The sequence below is a fragment of the Haliotis rufescens genome, unplaced genomic scaffold, assembly GCF_023055435.1.
Source record: "Haliotis rufescens isolate VD_foot unplaced genomic scaffold, xgHalRufe1.0.p SCAF_1, whole genome shotgun sequence".
NCBI lineage: Eukaryota > Metazoa > Mollusca > Gastropoda > Lepetellida > Haliotidae > Haliotis > Haliotis rufescens.
In genome coordinates this window covers 7,706,163-7,726,458 of record NW_025963779.1, presented here as the reverse complement: position 1 = coordinate 7,726,458, position 20,296 = coordinate 7,706,163, and the positions used below count along the sequence as shown (strand labels likewise).

The 20,296-nt window shown below is 37.3% G+C and overlaps 1 protein-coding gene across 4 annotated transcripts in view; it reads right to left on the bottom strand.

Moving 5' to 3' along the window:
- Positions 1-18,619, bottom strand: part of LOC124136675 (zwei Ig domain protein zig-8-like) — a 229,326-nt gene extending 210,707 nt beyond the window's left edge. For 2 of the 4 annotated variants that reach the window (XM_046502654.2, XM_046502655.2), the window contains exon 1: positions 18,147-18,619. The gene's annotated coding sequence lies outside the window, so the exon portion shown is untranslated. The remainder of the gene's footprint in view (positions 1-18,146) is intronic. The other 2 variants (XM_046502657.2, XM_046502658.2) reach the window with 2 other exon arrangements.
- Between the last annotated feature and the right edge of the window lie 1,677 nt (positions 18,620-20,296).

Genomic DNA, 20,296 nt, shown 5'->3' with positions numbered 1-20,296 from the left:
TCACCATTTGAGATATTTTGATTTGTTGCTTAATGGAATCCATGATGTTTCGGTTTAAAATCAGAATTAGATTTTGTCAATGTGATAATATTGTGTCATGGAAAATTTCTGAAATTAATTATCATTAAACAGGAACGGATCCTTGCGGTTTTTTATGTAAGCTTTATGCTGCATATTTTTGGACATGAATTTTTTTTACATATATTTTCTTGACTGGCGAGATGTCAGGATGGTGTGTGATGAAACAAATATAAGCACCCCAGTAGGCAAGTATTGAAACTTAATTCTGATTGGCTGGCACTGATAGCTTGGCATTTAGGCTGTTCTGTTTTGAGTCATTGGGTTTTCCAGCTATCAATGAAAACTGATATCGGTCATATTTTGTTGCCAAGGGATGTGTCCGTTTTATATCTTAATATTCCAACAGTATAGTGCAAGTAAATTTTTTATTTTGACAGACTGAATCATCTACGTCACAGCTGACACAATGGGGAAATTATGTTGCGTAATTTCTACTTAGATTGTGTCAAATAGGCAGGTATTCTGCTTCAGGGCAAACCCTGATTTATACCATCTGATTTGTAGTTTAAATTTGATAAACATAATTACTCTGAAATAATACATCATTAACATTTTCAAAATTAGATTTTCAAAGAAAACAGAAATACTTCTAAAATATCCATTCTTAACAATATGAGATAAAAAAACCTCTCAGGACAGTGTGGGACTCTGCTGTGGGACAATGACAGCATGTGACCTTTAGTCATTTTGCCAGACACCACTTTTCAGCACCCACATGTAAATGTAAATCCGGCCTAATTTAATTGCTCTAATGGAATTGTTGGAGGACATATACCAAAGGAATAAATGTCCTGTAGGGCCATGCTCAGCTGCATCAATCATTTTCTTAATTCAATGTCACATACGTCTTCTTGAGGACAAAGGAAACAAGACAAAAACTGAGCAGGGCTCACTCATTCACCTGACTTCGACTTCAACTTCGACTGCAACATATTTCTAAGATCACAACATGAAAAAAACATATTCTTTCAGTAAATATGCATATCAAAATCAAACTTTCAAATGCACCTCTTCTAAAAGTAAGGAAACTGTTCCCTACATTTAAAAATAATCCTTGCATGTTTAAATTAAAAAAAGTAATTTAAGTTAAGTAAAAAAAAGTATAAAAATGAAAAAAGCTGTAATATTATTTTTGTTTTTCAGAAAGTCCAAATATTGAAATCAAACTTTGCACTGCAGCTCTCCTATAGTTTGAAAAGAATCTATGTAGTAGTTTTCAAGTTACAGGTCTCACAATAAAATGTCCTCTGAGAGACGAACGGAAGGATGGATGGACAGGCGGAATTCTTTGGTATAAACTATATATCCTCGCCCATTAGGTCAGGGGTATAATAATAAAGCAGTTAGCTATCTGTCCTTCCATCTGAACACTGCTCCAGTTCTATGAAAATAATTTTGAATTGCCTGGGTTACTCCATCATTTCACTGATCAATGGTTTTCCCTAATTTCACAGACCAATGAAAAAACATTGCTTCTGGTCGCATAAGGGCTATGAAAACAGGTTTTTTCTGTAGGGACTTGGTGACTTCAGTTGTTGCCTATAATATCTGACACACAGTGTCTTATGTTTGTTTTTTAATGTCACACTCAGCAATATTCCAGCTATAAACGAGTCTGGACAAGACAATACCCTGATTGACATCATAAGCATTGATCTACACAATTTGGATACAATGACATGCATTAACCAAGTCAAGCCAGCCTGACTGCCGATTCCTTTAGCCACCTCTTACCACAGGCATGGTATGCTGAAGGCCATTTCTAACCCTGGACCTTCAAGGTCTGAGTGTCTGAATGCTTTTGTTTGTTGACATGACCTTGCATGTGTTCATCTGTAACCTATCGAGGAGACAAACAAATGGTTCTGAGTGAGTCAGCTTTTGCATATTTATAGACAAGGAATAATTTGTAAGTGTCCTGCCCAAATCTGCAATATAACTTTCTAGTTAGCAAGAAAATTGGAATGTTGCAAATGTACTTAATGTTATTTCGCACAGAATTTGTGCAAACAATACTAAAAACATGGATTGTATCCATTCTACAGACAGACATCTGTTTTTCTATCCAATTTATATAAGTCTTATATCTAACATTTAGTCGCAGGACAATCTGGTAATAATAAGATGCATATCCAATTAATTAAGTATGTACAGGCAGACAAAGAGATATTCATAACTTTCTTCACAAAATTCATGGCCAAGTCATCACCCAGACTACATAGAACAGTTACGTTGCAACAGGATACATAAAAAACGTCTAATATCTCTAAACTTGTGCAAGAAGTCGATACATGTATGTTTTTCAGCACCACATACATTTCCTCCCAGTGCAAGAATGGGATGAATTTAGGACAAAGGTAATTTCAGAACTAAAGACATAGTTGCACTGCATAGTTGGATACACATACATCACAGATGGAGGAGGGCAAGTGATTATAGCTTACCGCTGGGCAAACCCACCGTGATAAAAGGAAAACTCATAGGTGCCTGCCCAGGAGGCAAATTACACACTGCATGATACTGACAAAAACAAAATATTGAAAACATTTGAGCTCTTGAACATTTCAAAATTGATTTAATTTTAATGGTAGATTTATGCTTTTGGTAACAAGATCATTCCATCTTGTAGCTCTCGTCTGGCATGAAGAGACAGTAAGAGTAAGCAAGTATGGTAATGCCGCTTTTAGCAATATCATTACCAATTACAAACATTTTCACAAATGCTTAAATTATAGTCCAAACTGCCAATTGTAGATTTTGATATTTTGAACAAATCTACAGTTGATATATTATATTGCCGGAGGATCATTAGACTAACGTTTAGTCTCTGAAAATTAATAATTTTGATAGAAACAATTAAATAAATTGAAAAGGAGCCCCTGTGGAAAATGAAGACTTGCTTCATTTAGGGCTATACAATTTTTGTAAGGTCTGGATGGAATAGAAAATAATATAATTCAGGGACTGTGCGACTGGAGGGTCATATACTCAGGGGGTTGAAGGGCTTCAAATTTCTACTTCCAAACAGAATAAAAGTTGGGGAAAGTTGATGGTCAGCAATCCTCACACTAAAATCATAGCCATACCAGAGTGACCTAGAAATAACATGAAACATGCAACAGCCCTCTAAGTTGCAACTATTTTGGTAGCCAAAATGAGACTTAAATCTATGATTATTGACCTGAATTGATCTACTGCTTGACACTTGGCAACTTAAAAGTAAGCATAACGGGTGACACTAGCTGTTTAAGATATTTGTTGGCTCCTAAAATATTCATGTTAGGAGCGGCTTGTCTCCCTAACTACAAAACAAACTTAGAGGTCTGGGGAAACCAGTGGTTGATGGTAAGAACAACTTTGCAAGTCATTGGGGTATAATGAAACACAATCAGCCAGATCTCACATTGTAACCGCCTAAAACCTCAGCACAGTTGGGGTAGCCAAGAGGTTCAAGCATTAGCTCATCACGCCAAAGACCCGGGTTCGATTCTCTACATGGGTAAATGCATGAAGCCAATTTCATGTGTTCCTCGTAAAACCATACTCACTCACTCACTCAACTTACTTAGCTCTAACAACAGGCATCATAAGGAACTATTTTGCCATAATGTCTGCACGGTCGGCTCAAGAATCCCCACAGGGCAGATGCAGTGACATGCTTTGAAACAGCTTGAAGTTGTGACTTAAAACCCATTTTACCCACTTATCCCTCTTTTCTGCTTTCCTAATGATAAAAGGAATCCACTGACATGATAAAAACTGTTTCAGATACACTAATACGGCTGTTATTTCCCAGCATTTCTGCAGATGTAAAATCCCACTTTATTAACGGATTAAGAAAGATGAAAGTTACATCAATGAAGAAATGTGAGCTTTGATGTAGACATTGTTAAAAATGAAAATGAATTCATAACAATGATGGTGGGTGAAAAATATGCAAATAAATGATTCTCCACAAATGTCAGTTCAAGAATATAATTCATATGTAAGGAATGATAAGCTAAATACATTGTACATCTTATAAGAGTTCCATCTCTCTCTATTTCTTTTTTATTTTACATTCTTCTTTCACAACATCAAAGACTATAATAGAAAAGAAATTCTTGTTCAAAACAGAGAAGTTCCTCTAATGTTTATATTAGAGTTATTGGAGACTATTACATTTAATCAAAAGATGGCATGTGAGCACAATAGTCCTCATCAAAGCCAATTCCTACATTCTTTGATGCTGTTGGTTATGAGGTGCTGACCTTACAATTTCAAAATAACATAACCAACCTATGTATGAGGATATCAAACTATGCACTCATCAGACTGAATGTACATGGCTGTGAATAAGGGGTCAATAGGGTAGATCAGTGCTATATTAACATAACACGTCTCTTTGAAGATCTTGGTTAGAATTGGTCTCCAGCAATCCATGCTTGGCATTAGAAGCGACTGATGTTATCGGGAAGTCAGACTCACTGAATTGTTTGGCGGATGTCATTGTATGTATCCCACTTGTAAATATCAATGCTCATCATGTCAATCACTGGATTGTCTGGTCCAGACTTAAATATTTCAGACTGCCGTCATACAGCTGGAATATTGTCGTACCGCATTAAACAACATAACATGACAACCTTACAAACACTGTGTGACTATTCACAAATCAAATGTCGTCAAAAAAGTGAGGTGAGGTAAAATGCATGTGTGCGTGCGTGCGTGCGTGTCTCGGCTGTTGACGATTTATAGTGCTAACCCACTGAGATACCAAGCCGCAGTTTGACATGGATATCCTACTTAAACACAGTATACTGACACCAAACCGACCAATACCAGTACTTGTTATAGTCCCTCAATGCCGAGCGCAAGGCAGGGTAACAACAAGAACCATCAGTTAACGTCATTTGGTATGACATGATCAGGGATCCAACTCCCGACCTTCTGCTCTCCAGACATATGATGGACCACTAGACCACCATTTACCTGAAATAGTGATGATGCAACATTGAATTTTCACTCACTTACTCACACAAACACCTCAGATACCTTCACTAGGTTTACTGCAGTCGTAGTGCTTTGATCCCTTTTTTCGAGATGCCCAGGATGGATTTCAACATTAACATACCACAAACGTATCAACTGCATGTCCATTGTATAAAAAACATTTCAATACTCTTTGTCAGGCAGAGTAATTATTAAAATGGTGAAGTTGTTCTTTCTGTCATAGCGACTGATTTACGACTACCATTGTCTGAAGTACATTTGACTCCAAAGGCTAATTACCCTGTAGCCATGACATGTATATGTCTCCATAACTTAATTGTCATTATTTATAAGACACTAATCCCTGTTGTTAATCCTCACCAACATTTCATTGTATTTTGACTGTCAGTCAGCCTGGACTACCATACAACTTCCCTTTAACTACTGCTTTTTATAGTATGGCATTTATTGCCTTAATTGATCATCCCCTGAACTGTGTCGGTTCATCACGCCCATATGTCCAATGTCCAAAGCAACGTCATTGTCTCTTTGTCTGTCCATTGTTGTTCATTACTATATATGTGTTACTATTACATGGTGTCAGTCAAGCTTGGTATTCCGAGTGCTGGTGTAGGGACGACCTCGAGCAGGATGTGCCGCTTGTAGGAAACGTCCTGAGGTTGCGCTGGAGCTCCGCTCACCTCATGTATGCCTGAGCTGGAAGGTCCGCTCATCGCTGTGTTTGTGTTGTCAGAGCAGGTATTCCGCTCATTGTGCAATTGTTGTTTATTGTTTACATGTTGTGCATAAAGCACTCCAGGACAGTGATGTCGATTTTGTTCTTTATTCCCCCAAGAGCTAATCCCCCGTCAACACGCGCGTGGACAACTGGTGTTAGAATCCGGCTGGAGTAACTCTTGAGTTTACTCCCGATCCAGTAACCTCTCTATATGCCTACCATCCTGAAGAACAATCATCAACTCAAGCCATGAAGAGAAAGAAACAAGATTGAAGAAAACAACAAGAATCTCTCTGATGCCAACTTTCCTGATGAAATTTCCCATTCAAGATTTCGAAATGGTTTGCACTATAACAATACCCTGAACGTCGTGGAGCTTTTGTCCTCAAGAGCGTTTTAAAAATAGTGACAATATTGAGTAGAAGTACAAGTACAGTACAATGCAAGTGACATCGACAGGTTGACAAGTAGTTGCTTCATGCACTAGACTTGACTGAGATGAATGAAATGACATTAGATAAGATATACAGGCGCGTAAAAGTAAATAAGTGAATAACAGCATCATCAATACTGGTGAAACAACTATACATAACATTAACAAGTTGAGCGGAGGTGCCGGCTTGTACACACAAAACATTGGACGAGTTTCCACCGAGCGGCACACCCTTGCAGTCGGAATACCAGACTGCTAGATACATTTAGTATAACAGGTATCACATTGAAACAGACAATAAACATTGTTGACGTAAAGTGCACTGATGAAGTAGGGAGAAAAACATAATGTGCGTAAAGCTTTGTCGTTTGCATATGAAAGTAATATTTTCACGATAACAGTAAGATCTTTGAAATTGGGAATCTTATATTGTGAGCCTAGACTCATCAAGGCTAGCAGATGTGGGATGGGATCTGCGCTAAAAAGTTGAATGTGTATGCAAAACCTAACCAACTTCAAAAGTCTAAACTGGAATGTAATGAAAAATTCAATCATGTGAAATTGTCTTGAAGATATTTGAACGAATCGTTGAGACCATTAACGGTTGATCGCACGATATACATAATTTTCGCCAGTATTATAATCAAGCACAAAATCACGTTGGCAAAACGAAGAAGTAGGATATAGACTGTATACACAGTCTCCACTGAATAAGCATGGTAAGCAACGAGGCTCCCTAACTTATTACACTTCTACAATCGCTGCTACTACCTCGATTTTATCCTGATGAAATTTCCCATTCAAGATGGTACATTTGACTCCAAAGGCTAATTACCCTGTAGCCATGACATGTATGTCTCCATAACTTAATTGTCATTATTTATAAGACACTAATCCCTGTTGTTAATCCTCACCAACATTTCAATGTATCTTGACTGTCAGTCAGCCTGGTCTACCATATCACTTCCCTTTAACTACTGCTTTTTATAGTATGGCATTTATTGCCTTAATTGATCATCCCCTGAACTGTGTCAGTTCATCACGCCCGTATGTCCAATGTCCAAAGCAACATCATTGTCTCTTTGCATGTCCATTGTTGTTCATTACTATATATGTGTTACTATTACATGATGTCAGTCAAGCTTGGTATTCCGAGTGCTGGTGTAGGGACGACCTCGAGCAGGATGTGCCGCTCGTAGGAAACGTCCTGAGGTTGCGCTGGAGCTCCGTTCACCTCATGTACGCCTGAGCTGGAAGGTCCGCTCATCACTGTATTTGTGTTGTCAGAGCAGGTATTCCGCTCATTGTCGATTGTTGTTTATTATTTACATGTTGTGCATAAAGCGTTCTGGAACAGTGATGTTGATTTTGTTTTTGATTCCCCCAAGAGCTAATTCCCCGTCAACATGTGCGTTGACATTTCTTTAAAAAGTAGTAAGCAATAAGGTACAAGCGGGATATATTTAAGGTCCAATGAAAAATACATATGATCTTGACAGTTGTACATTTATTTGATTGGAAGAGAAAGCATTGGTAGTAGTAACCACCTAATATTTTCCAACCGAAATGTTACAAGAAATATCAAACAAACAACCCATACAATTACAGTCTGTAATCCACGTGAATTGCCAGTCCAAAATAACAATTCTAATTTACAAATCAATGCCATGTTTCATTTCAATTCCACAAAATAGCCCATAGAACAAAATAAACAGAATGGTCATAGTGTGGTAGTCCAACAATCAATGGATTTTGCTCATACCACCTTATACCATGGTTTAGTATTCACATGGCACAATGCATAAAGTCCATACTTCACAACCATCAATCAAAGATCAACATTTTATCTGATACAATGATATTGCTAAAAAAAAAATTACTCAAAAAACAGCATTGAACACTAATCACTCACTTGTTTGATCGGTTCAAGGAATTTACAAGCCATCAATCAAAGATGAAAAATTCTTGTCCAACCTAAATTTCATGATTCATTAAATCGATGAAAATTCCTTGACTTGCCTGAATTCAATGACCTCACTATTTGAGAACTTTTTCCACATCAACATGCTAGTTTCAGAAAGATTATTGACTATGTACACAATGATAACACCTTTCTTGCCCATATTCCACCCATGACATTAGATCTACTCTTCAAGGACCCAGACTAAAAGCCCAGTGCCTATTGACCCTTTACCACTACAGTGGCTAACCTAATCCAACATTCCATTAACTCCAGATACAATGTAAATGCATTACCCTATGAACTAGCCACATACAGCAGATCCTCCATCCATGTGCTCTCTGTCATAGGTTGTAAGACTTCTAAATGGTCTGCTTTTCACAAGATGAATAATTGGGGCGGACAAGTACACTTAGTGTCTGCTTACCGATTAAACATGCATTTGCTTCTTCTGCCACCACACCACAACCGTCAAGATGGTACTTCAGGTTCAGAGGCCATACATACTAGGTTCCTACAAGTACTGACATTATTAACTGAAGTCATCACCAGCAAGACTTAACCTCTTGATAATAAGTCCCTGGAGCTTAAAAGATTTCATTAACCAGATTGCTGAAAGTATTTTAATTTACAGGTGTGCAAGATTAATTTGCAACAAACAGTACTTTGAATCTTAAAAAGGTTTGATGCATCAAAATGCAACTTCCTTTTCTTCAGTATTAGCAATGTGCTATGATTATTTGAATAGATCCAGGATAAAATATTACAAAAGCTGTCTGATGCATATTACAGTGTGTGGTGTGGTGTGGAGTGGTGTGGGTGTGGGTGTGTTTTAACTTAGTGTTTCAGTTATATCACAGCGTGTCACCTTAATGTGGTCATCTGAAGTAATGCAGATCTCAGACGTTTACCTCCCGGAAGCACAGGTGTGGTGCTAAAAAATCTAGAAACATAATCAGAGTGAACTCGGATTCGAACCACAATCATAGGTTTCTGGCATGCCTAAGTGATGCCACTCTGCACAGTGAATAGTGGCGCCAGAGATGACTGGGCCACCCATACCCCTATAACAATGTAGCTTATGTGTATTACTGCAGTCAAATAATAATACAATGTGGAAGAAGCACCTCCATCCATCTGAAAAGTTTCAAGTAGCTGCCCTTGTCACTTATTCCTATCCAACCCATCTCACCATTGTCTCGAAGCTTACCAGTCTGGTATTTAAATGACATGTGCATCATTACCAAACCCCCTGACTTTAGATATTCCATTCCAGGAATCAGATCTTTCTAAATTCAAAGTTACCCATCCATGAATTCAAATCTAGTCCTTCTACTTTTAGACACAGAGTAGCAACTTCTGAACAAGGATGTTCTATATCGACAAGCCAGTCTGTCCAATTTAACACTATTTTAGCATGAATACACTTAGCCTTTCACAGTCGTCTAGTCCCTTTATGTTTATGCACATATTTAACATCCCGTGACAATAGCCACAACTAGGGAAGACGACCACATAGGTTCGTGGAAGTGACAGTGATCAGTGAATGGGATTTGATCACTTTTACAGTTAAATCACAGAAACTCATAAATTCCACACATTTCAAATATTTTCCAAAAACATTGTGAGAAACAGAAATGATTGACAGATTTAGGAGGTGATTATTGCAGGAATTTTAACTACATGTATTGTAATAGTGTTGTAAGTTCAGTTGGTGAGTTTGTATATATGGCCACTTTGAACAGCATTTCAGTTATATCAAGCTGTGTTTGTTTCATGTGGCAAGAGAGCCAAAGTTTTCACAGGTTGCAGATTTCACCATTTTGTAAAAAAACTACTGGCACAGATGTTATTGTGCTGTCGAATCAGGAATCTCAATCAGGGAAAATCTGAGGAGGACCAGCTACCAGCAGATCCTGGCAAAACTAAGAGACGGAACTCTGAAGAGCAGATTGTTGCCCCTTCAACCACCAAGTCATCCATGCCCTCATGCCATAGTCAAAAGTGTTATTGCAATACTCAACCCTGTTGCTAGGCTGACGTCACATAGCATTGTTTCGCTGGTGGATCTTGCAACAGAATTCCTTAACTTTTGTCATAGGGCATTGTGACATTATTATAAACTTTGTGGTGCAAGGCCCCATTCCAAATAAGGTGATCGTAGCACAACAACAGTCATAAGTCTATGTTAAAGTATGGGAGTTACGATAATTTCAGCGCTATAATAGCTTTGTGATATGGAACAATGATTTCTAAAAGTGGGCCTTTGTATGGTATTAAATTATCAACTAGTATCAACTTTTGACGTGTTTGAGAATTGTTCTAAACTCAATTGGAGTAAGCTGTGGATCGCATAGATGTCTGCCTTTTCACTCGTGACTGCGGAGTGAAATCTAAAAAACAAAACCAGCAAGTAAAAATAATTACTGAACTCGCTCCAATGTAATACCAATTTTATGAAACTCATGAATATTTCTTGTATCTGACTCGCCTTTGCCTAATGAATGAGTAAGTATATACTACGCAACGTTGTGTTCATCATAATAAAGAAGCTAACATCCATCAATTCTCTTCTTTATGTGTATCACTTCAAAATGTCATACAAAGATTCAATTACATAAAGGTATCAATCATGCTGTTGTCCTCGTCACAAATGATTTGTGTCAGATTATTTTCAAAACCATTTCTATATTTGCTGAACGGTATGATTGACTTTAACGTGACTGCAAATTCATGCATGAAACTTCACTTGAGCAACTAACTATATATTTTTAGCAAGAACATCTTCCTGACTGGCAGGCTGCCTGAATACACACACTCTAATCAAGTGTTGTGTGAATAAAGGTCCTGTGGGACACGATATAGGAACAGGTTAGGCCACTGTACGCTCAGTAATAGTTTATTACTTAATGATTAGTTTCACTCTGGGACTCTCAAGTCAATGTTAACTGCAACTCTATCCCATGGTGGCACACTTCTTTTGCACGGGTAAAGACACTGTCCCCTGAGTTCAGACATGCAGGCCTTATTTGTGATCTCCTGACACTTGGAGACCTTTTCATCATTTATACAATGGGCAACAGTATTCTTTTATAATGAACAATAGGTATACCAATGACATATATCATTCCTGGAGATGTTATGAGACTATTATTCCCCTCTTGTGTCATCACAGTGCTACTCAAAAGGAGTAGATTATTAAGATATAGGATATTGTTCACAAAAGCTGACTAAGCATATTTTAGTACCTATAAAAATGAGTTATTTTGAATAGTTAGTGAAAGAGTGAGTTTAGTTTAATACCACCTTGACAAATATTTCAGTCAGAACAGCATGATAGCTTGATGAGGGTGGAAAGCCAGAAGCGACATAGGCCTTAGACATTTGCTATTTCGGTGAAACCCATGAGCATGGGTTTGATCGTTTGTTTGTTTGTTGTTTTACGCCACACTCAGCAATATTAAAGCTACATGAGAATTGTCTGCAAATAATTGAGTCTGGACCAAACAATCAAGTGATTGACATCATGAGCGCCAATCTACCCAATAGGGATAAGCTGACATGCATCAACTAAGTTAGTCCCAATCCGTTAGTCGTTTCTTACGACAAGCATGGGTTGCTGAAGACCAATTCCAACCCAGATCTTCATGGGTCAATGAGCATGGGAATAAAGCTGACGAACTTAGAAACATGATCAGGGCAAACAGGATTCAAACCCTCAATTACATGTCTCTGTCACCCTCGAGGGGCGTAACTCTTACAACACTCAGGGACCTGTTGTCTCCCTTTGAAGCTTAAGCATGATATGTGTTCTTCCTAGTGTAAAGATAAAGAGGTTTTCCTAATCTTTTCAATCTTATCCATTAACCAAATATAAAGAAAAAGAGTCCTATTGTACAAAATAGGAAACACATGTGTCCAAATCTTTTAAGGAATTACACTTCTTGAAGCAAAATGTTCTACAAACAAGTTTCAACTTGAGACAGAAAGAACATTCCCTTCAAGAAATTCTTCACAGTTTCATTTACATCTCTACTTCTGAATGCATGTAATATTTCACATATGGCTTTCTCATGACATTAACACCCCCAGCAATATGTGTTCAACTTTTTAAGTAAGAGCTTCATGACCTGCTCATATGTTTACACAAGCCCTCTCTACGAAAACCCAGAACAATAATGAACTCTGGATAAAACTGAAAAGCAAGTTAGAAACTTTAATCAATGTAATGCCATGGTAACAAAACGACTTATCTATAGATGACAAAAGGATACGGTTTTAGCCAATACAAAACTAAAAAAAAGAAGTTAATCAATTGTGCTCTTTAACACTGGAAGCTCATGTAGTCAATGGGATATCATTTATACAGAATATAGGCAGGAGTCCTGTAGCTCACCTCACTCAAACTTTGTGCACCATAATTAACCCACAGCAGTAAATGTGCTTAGAAGATAGCCTGGCCCAGTGGCCCTGCCTACAGTGAACTGTGTACCCTACCTGTATAAAAATACTTGCTATACAGTTGTAGTTTACTACATGTGCAATGAAGTTACATATATTAGAGCTCATGTCAATGTAAGGTACTTCTGTTACAGATCACCTTGTAAATATACTCACCGCCAAAAGAAATGCGAACCATAGAAACATATAGAGAATATATGTAATTTAAAAAGAAATGTTTCTAATGTGTACTACTTAATGACAAAACTAACAATCAGTCAAGTGTTACCACACAGTGTCTTTGTTCTTATCACGATATGCTTCATGTGATTTCCACACTTTACACACTAATCCTGCACAAGGCAAATGGTGCATCTCGAATCATGGATCTATGACATCACGTAAGGCATTCATGAGCATCGGTTCATACAACATAACAGTATGTTCGTTTGTGCATCATACCAATCTAACATCTCTTGAATATGTATAATTCATCATATATTAACCAACATGTGTGGTATATGCGTTTCTTTTGTTGGTGAGTATAAAAAGCATTCTAAAGGACTTTGACAGACAAAGCTTGTTTGTTGTTTTTGTTTAAAGTCACATTCAGCAATATTTCAGCCATATGATGGTAGTCTTTAAATTATCGTCTGGACCAGACAATCCAGTGACTAACATCATGAGCATCGTTTTAAGCAATTGAGATAAGATGACATGCGTCAACCAAGTCAGTCAGCCTGACCACCCAATCCTGTTAGTCGCATCTAACGACAAGCATGGGTTGATGAAGACCTATTCTAACCAGGATCTTCTTAGCTAGACAGACACAGCCATGACACAATCATACTTTCCATTTATGTTGCCTAAAACTGTTCATTATGATTACATTTCGATGTGGGTGACAGACCATACTGGCACATGTGGTGACTTTGAAGTAGTTCTCTAATTGAATGAAACTTATATTACTAAAACAGCTATAATACATAACCATTAAACATTACTTATAGCAATATTTTGCAACACAATTACTTGTGATGAGCAATTGGGATCAACAAACATTCAATCTATAAAACCGAATGTTTCCTAAGTATTATTGTACAACAAAAAGTCTATATATTCTTGTCAGTCACAACAAACTTTCAAGCACTTGCATCAAAGATAATGACAGCTATTGTGTAATGAATATCTGTTGTTTGATCTTAAATGTTCAGTGGCAAAGAACACTTACAGTTCAAATGTCTGATCAAATTACATCTAAAAAGTAATCAGCAAGAGTTCAACAATTATTCTCATTAAGCCTTCATCAAGTCGATAGTTAATAGTTGAATTGGCAATTTGTAGCATTCATGAACGATTTTATTACCACCGCATTAACTATTGTCATTTATCAGATCCATCTTCAACATTTATAGGTTAAGTCATAAAATAAGTCCTCAAAAGAACATACTAACACATATAAATATTATCAATACTGGGCAAAAATGTTACAAATTGACACTATTTTACACAAACTTGATGTAATTGGAACCATAACAAATAATTTGTTCAGGTGTTCTGACTAGTGGCAAATTTATTTATTATACATCATTTTTTTTATATTTTGACATTTTCATTTCCATAATATAAAAATCCACACATGGAAACATAAAATAAACCCAATGAATAATTGAACATTTGGTTCAATAACATTGCGAACTACAGTCAAAAGTTGCATAATCTTCTCATGATTACCATTGAGTACTTACTAATAAAAAAACAAAACTACCCGAAGACAATCAATTGCGCCAATAGTAACAATACCTATTTGATAGTAAAATAGTTAAATGTTATAAAGTGTCAGTGTTGCTACTCAACATTTTACAAGAAGTGCCTTGAGCATGTCATCCTGTCAACTACTCTCAACCAGTAACCATGAAACAATATCTATTTTCAATTGAAATAGATATGAAGTAATCTTTTCTCTAGAATATCTGGCAGATATTTGACAACACTCGAAAACCAGGTTAAGAAATTGCTTCCTTGTATCAGACATTACATCAGAATCAGGGCCACCTACATAAACACAGTTGTTAAGAACATATTAGAAACGTCTATAATTCAACAGCGCAAATCAATTTAAAGCTTCAAAATTTATTTTCTTCTTCAAATTTTCTAAGGAATTTTCAGAACAAGAAACTGTTTGACAGATGTAATAAACAGCATGAGTACTTCCCAACAGTAAGAGACCTTATTAATCTGGTATCACTGAAGTTTGCTTGTTGTGCTTATGCTAAACTGAGACAAATTGCCCTCATTATTGCTCATACTACATAAACAAACCTATTTTGAAAACCAGGTGCAGCACTTTCATTTATACAGTGGTAGTTCTTTTGGCTACACTTAACTCCCCTCTTTGGCTCGCGACTATGTTATTCGATACAGTCACAGTTTCACAAACACAAACGAGTGTTCTTACCCTTCAATACAAACGAAAATACATTTAACAGACATTTTCATCATCATCATGACTTTACAAACAACTAACAGATAAACAAGAATTGGTAAACCTAAACCAGAGCAAAATCCTATTTCCTCATCTGAAAATGATATATTTACTATACTCAAGAGATAAATTATATTCCTTCGACAAGCTCACAAAATAACACCTTTTTTCTAGTCAAGTGGATTTCAATTGAGAGTCTGACGGCAAAAGTGTAAGTCAGTGTATACCATCTACAGCCGATACATCATTTAAGGCATCATTACATCCGTGTCATCCCACACCACCATCCTAACACTGGAATTTGACACACTTTCTAAGACACAGAGGACTACAAGACAAGCATGGGCTGTTTCCGCAATAGGTAAACAGTTGTTTCATTGCTGTGGGTTTAATTACGATCACAGGAGGTCATAAATTTTGTGATGGGAAAGCAAGCGATTGTTGGTAGGGGGTACTTTAATGAGTAATTATCTGTACTAATTTGAAACTGCAGCATCTTTAAAGTTAAAACACATTTCAATCTTCCTCTTTCAAAAAAAATCTTTTAGCACTCTCTACTTGTTGCTAAAACACTATACACATGGTAAAGGATTCTGGTGCAACAGATATCACCACTGTACATAAGAAGCTATTGAGATTCTTCAGTGTGAGTGCTATCACAGGAAGGTTTCATACTCACATTGTAAATCTAATATCCACTTGTTTATAAACTAATTTTGGAATGAATGCCAAAAGATTAAAAGTGGAAAGATTCTACAGCAATTCAAGGTAGTTCCATTGTGCCAGCATACTCCTGGGATTTACACTAGTTAAACAATTGACTTGCCTTTGCATGTGTTTGTGATGGGTGGCACCAGTTGGGGCAGGATACCATCACCTTTTCGCCAACACCTGGCGTCAATCAAAATTACTTTAAGCAGAGATTTCTTATGAAAATTGAAAAGATTTTGTTGCTTTTACTTACGTTCCTAAAACTACATCAGCAAGGCTTGGGGACACTTGGTCTTGGGGGTACCAGGCATTAAAATTGGGGTCTGAGTGTGACCGCTGTCTCGATTAACCGATGGAGCAGATTCCATTGAGCGTAAAGGGCAAAATAACAGTGAAAATTATATGAATTGATTAGTGGTGACACCAGGTGTTTGCAAAAAGGGTAGGCACATCCTGCCCCATCCAGCTCCTGCCACACACCCAACTTGCATAAAAATAGTGTGTGTGTTTTGCCTCGAGGAATGCATAGTAGATAAAAGATCTCATTGTCTTTTGTTACGCTAATAAGATTCAATACTTTACACCAGGTAAAACCCTGACCCTGGTATGTTGCACACATAGAAACATGCACACAGGGTAAATTATTTGGGGGGGGGGGGGTTGGTCAGCACTCACCAAAGTTATAACAAACAGGCAAATTATCAAAAATAACATGTTTCCACTTGACCACAACTACCGTTATATGGGACTCATTGCCTTGGTTGATTGGGCAGGTCCTAACTCTCCCAGTGTGTATTGGCACTTTCACCCTTGAAAACATTTATGGACTTCAACAATGCTCTTACATCATGTGACCTCGGTTTCTGCCTCACCAACATGGAAACCATGTATGGGTTGTGAAAGTACACAAACAAATTGTCACCTGCACTGCATTCTACTCCTATCTGTACTTTACATGTATTATTTTGATATTGAAATGATGTACTGGTATTCATTACCCAAAACAAAGTGAACATGTAGTCATAATAAAGTTTTTGTTCCCAATTGACACTTCAAATACGGTTAACAAATGCCAGTCAAATTCAGCTTTCAGAATGACCTTTGACAAAAAAAATATACCATTATGAAATATCTACAAACATTACATAATTACAGTAGGGATCCTGTGTACATTTTATCATTTTTATATTGTAAATAATAACAATGTACAAGTTGTAATGAAACAGTGCCAGTCATAGGCATTTGGTGAGCAATTTGGCAATTCATGACTCGGACATTGATAATTATATGATTATTACCTTGACAAATCTCTCTAGGTTATTTTACAGCGCTCTTGTAGCACGTGACTCAACTTCCTGTTGCATGAAACCAATCTAAAAAGTTAATGAAACTTGTCCCACATATGCCCACCACATTGAGGAGTGCCCATGGGTGCCCATTGGTGATGTATATATAAATTCTCCCGTTTCCTTGCCATAAACATTTTCAAGTACTAAACCACTCCTACAATGGCAAATTGAAATGGACTGCACATTATATAGAGATACAAAAGATATATAAAGCTTTGTAGTTTCAATATTAATGTTTGGTCACCTTTCAATTCGTTATTTATGAAATGATTGGTTCAAAAGATGTAAAAAGCTTTATAATACAAAAACATGTGTTGTAAAGGTCAAGCAAAATTACAAATGTTTCTTTGATCTTTCAAACTCCTGAAAACTGTTTTTACTATACTGGTGCTGTCATGTACCAGACAAGTGATTCAAACAAAGATGCTGGGTGTCTCCTCTCCGATATCATCAATTGTGCATTTCGTTTTGCGAGACATCCATTGATTCTTTACCATTTCAATGGATGTGTTGATCGACCCCATCACCATTGGGTAACCCTTATATGTCAGTGCTCATCGCGCATTCGCACAATCAGAAATAATATCACAATTACCAATCATGTACAATTCAAGTCCAATTGCCAATTGTCTATTCAATGTCCTTCACGGTTACATCAAACATCCCCATCAAAACTCCATGGTACTGAAAGAATAATCCATAGCACGGCAGTTGAATGTCTCTCCCTGAAGATAGTTAATTTTGGGCTAATTTGATTAATGGTTAATCGTTTAAGAGAATTCGCCGTGAGTAAAGTGACATCCTACGCTAAAGAGTGCATGCCTTGCGTTTCTTCAAAGATCTTCCGATTGTGGGCTCAGTAATAACATCGAACGCTACAGTGCCACAGTCACTGCTGAACGATTTTCTCAAGCCTCAAATTCCCTTGTTCGCTGTAAATCCAGACCTCAAAGAAAGAAGAGAAACTGTATACTTACGTTTGTAGCAATCTAGGAAATAGTCCTGTGTTGCGTGTGGAAGTTTCTAAAGTGATGGCTCGTACACCGTGCCTGATACACCCACGAGACAGCAGACGACAGTTCAGCAAAGGAAGGGACTGCCGGGATGTTTCCCGCCAAGAGCTCGCACGTGCTGCCAATTACTCCAGGGTGATTGATGCTTCAAGTGTGGAGTAGTGTTTGTTGCCTATTTCAACGGCACACGACCAAGATATGACAAGGAAGAGCATAAATCTATGAATGTTGTATTCGGGAAAAAGCTTGAAGGAACAAGCCACCCATGGCGAGCTGTCAGTACGTTTTTGCCCCAAATGTTAAATTTTGACACTTTCTCCCGTGGCCTGGCTCGCTAGGGCAGCGCTCGAACGATGGATCTTGTGTAACCTCCACAGATGAAGGCGACATTGATGATTGTAATAGCGTTTCCGCAACATTGATAATTATTCAACACACATCATAATTTCCCAGTGAAGTATAAATTACTGGCGAACTTTGGGTGCGCTGAGATATTTTCAACGCACGAAATGGGGATCTATTGACTTGACGAGTAAATGTCAGTATTATTACACTATCCGTGGAGTCGGTGTTTGTCAAAACACCCATCACATTACTTGTGCATCAAAAAATGGCAGGACATTCCAGTATAATTTACACTGACAAAAATGACCCAGTTAAGCTGTTTATCGATTAAACATGATTGTTTACACACCGAGTAGGCCAGAACGTGGCTGTCGTAAGAAACACGTGCATTTTTTGCCTGAAGATACAAACAAACCAATTATTGGTTTGTTTGGTTTATTTATAAGTTCTGATTGCATTGAAAAAATTGCATTTTTTTTAATCGATAGAGAATCACTAGGTATTTTGATTTCATCATTTCAAGAGATTGTGTTGGAATTCCTGACGGGTCATTTTCTAATCATATTGTCCATAACTATTTTGAAATTTAACTCTGGCAAGTAATGATCAAACATATTACGTACAAGCGTTTCATGATGAGTTTGACATTTTCGCGTTTTCATCACTCGAAATGTTTCAAAGCGACAGAGCTGTCTGCATGTTCAAATTTCCCCTACGAGACACCAATAGGTTTTCTTATTACAACTTGAATTGTGCAAGGTAAGTTTAATTATTTAAAAAATACAATTCTGACGCAGAATTCACTGGGTTTTTTAATCAGATTGATTTCATTCGGGTTAATTAAGGAACGTAACCACGGCTAACCTCAAAATAGAAGGAAAAAAGCAACTTGAATTGAACCAAAGACGCTTCTTGGAATGAAAAGCCTTGTTCAGGGGGTAATGCCAATAGGCCAGTGTCGGGGGATAGTCTCGAAATCAAAGTACAGTCTTGCGGGGAGAAACAATTAGCTCAGCGCAATGGAGCGCAGTGATAACTTTATTGGGAAATGCATTAACCAATTTAAATACTCGACTTTGATTAACCAACATTTTTATTGTTGTTTGAGGTATTTCAAACACAAATCAATATGAACAGACAAACCATAATGTCTTTACAATGGCTACTCTATTACTTTCATTCAAACACTTCATTGCTTGGTAGTAATATTCCTATACCTTTTTTCTGGTTAAGGCATAGATCACTGTCCAAACAAATTTAATTTTCTCTTTATCATTTAATTAACTTTAAGCTCAACCACCGAATTTGTGATTTTCTACTACGTCGGGTGTGTATATTTGGTCAAATGTCTTTGGATACTTTCTGAATTTAATATTTTACTTCAGAAATAATAATAATGTATTGTGTATTATTATTATAAACCAATTAACTGAACCGTCCCCAGTTACTGACTGACCATTTAAATATGTAAGTTTCCACTCCTGCTTCAAGGCATTCGACATATTATCTGTGAAAGATGGGTAATATCTTTTGTGTGTGTGTGTGTGTGTCAGTGTGTGTGTGTGTGTGTGTGTGTGTGTCAGAGTGTGTGTGTGTGTGTGTGTCAGAGTGTGTGTGTGTGTGTGCGTGTGTGCGTGCGTGTGTGTGCGTGCGTGTGTGAGAGAGAGAGAGAGAGTTTTGCGGGGTTGGGGGTCTTTATTCCCAGTATGCAATATCGAAGATAAAACACATCAGTGTTAAGTTCATCATTAATAGACTCAAATTCACCT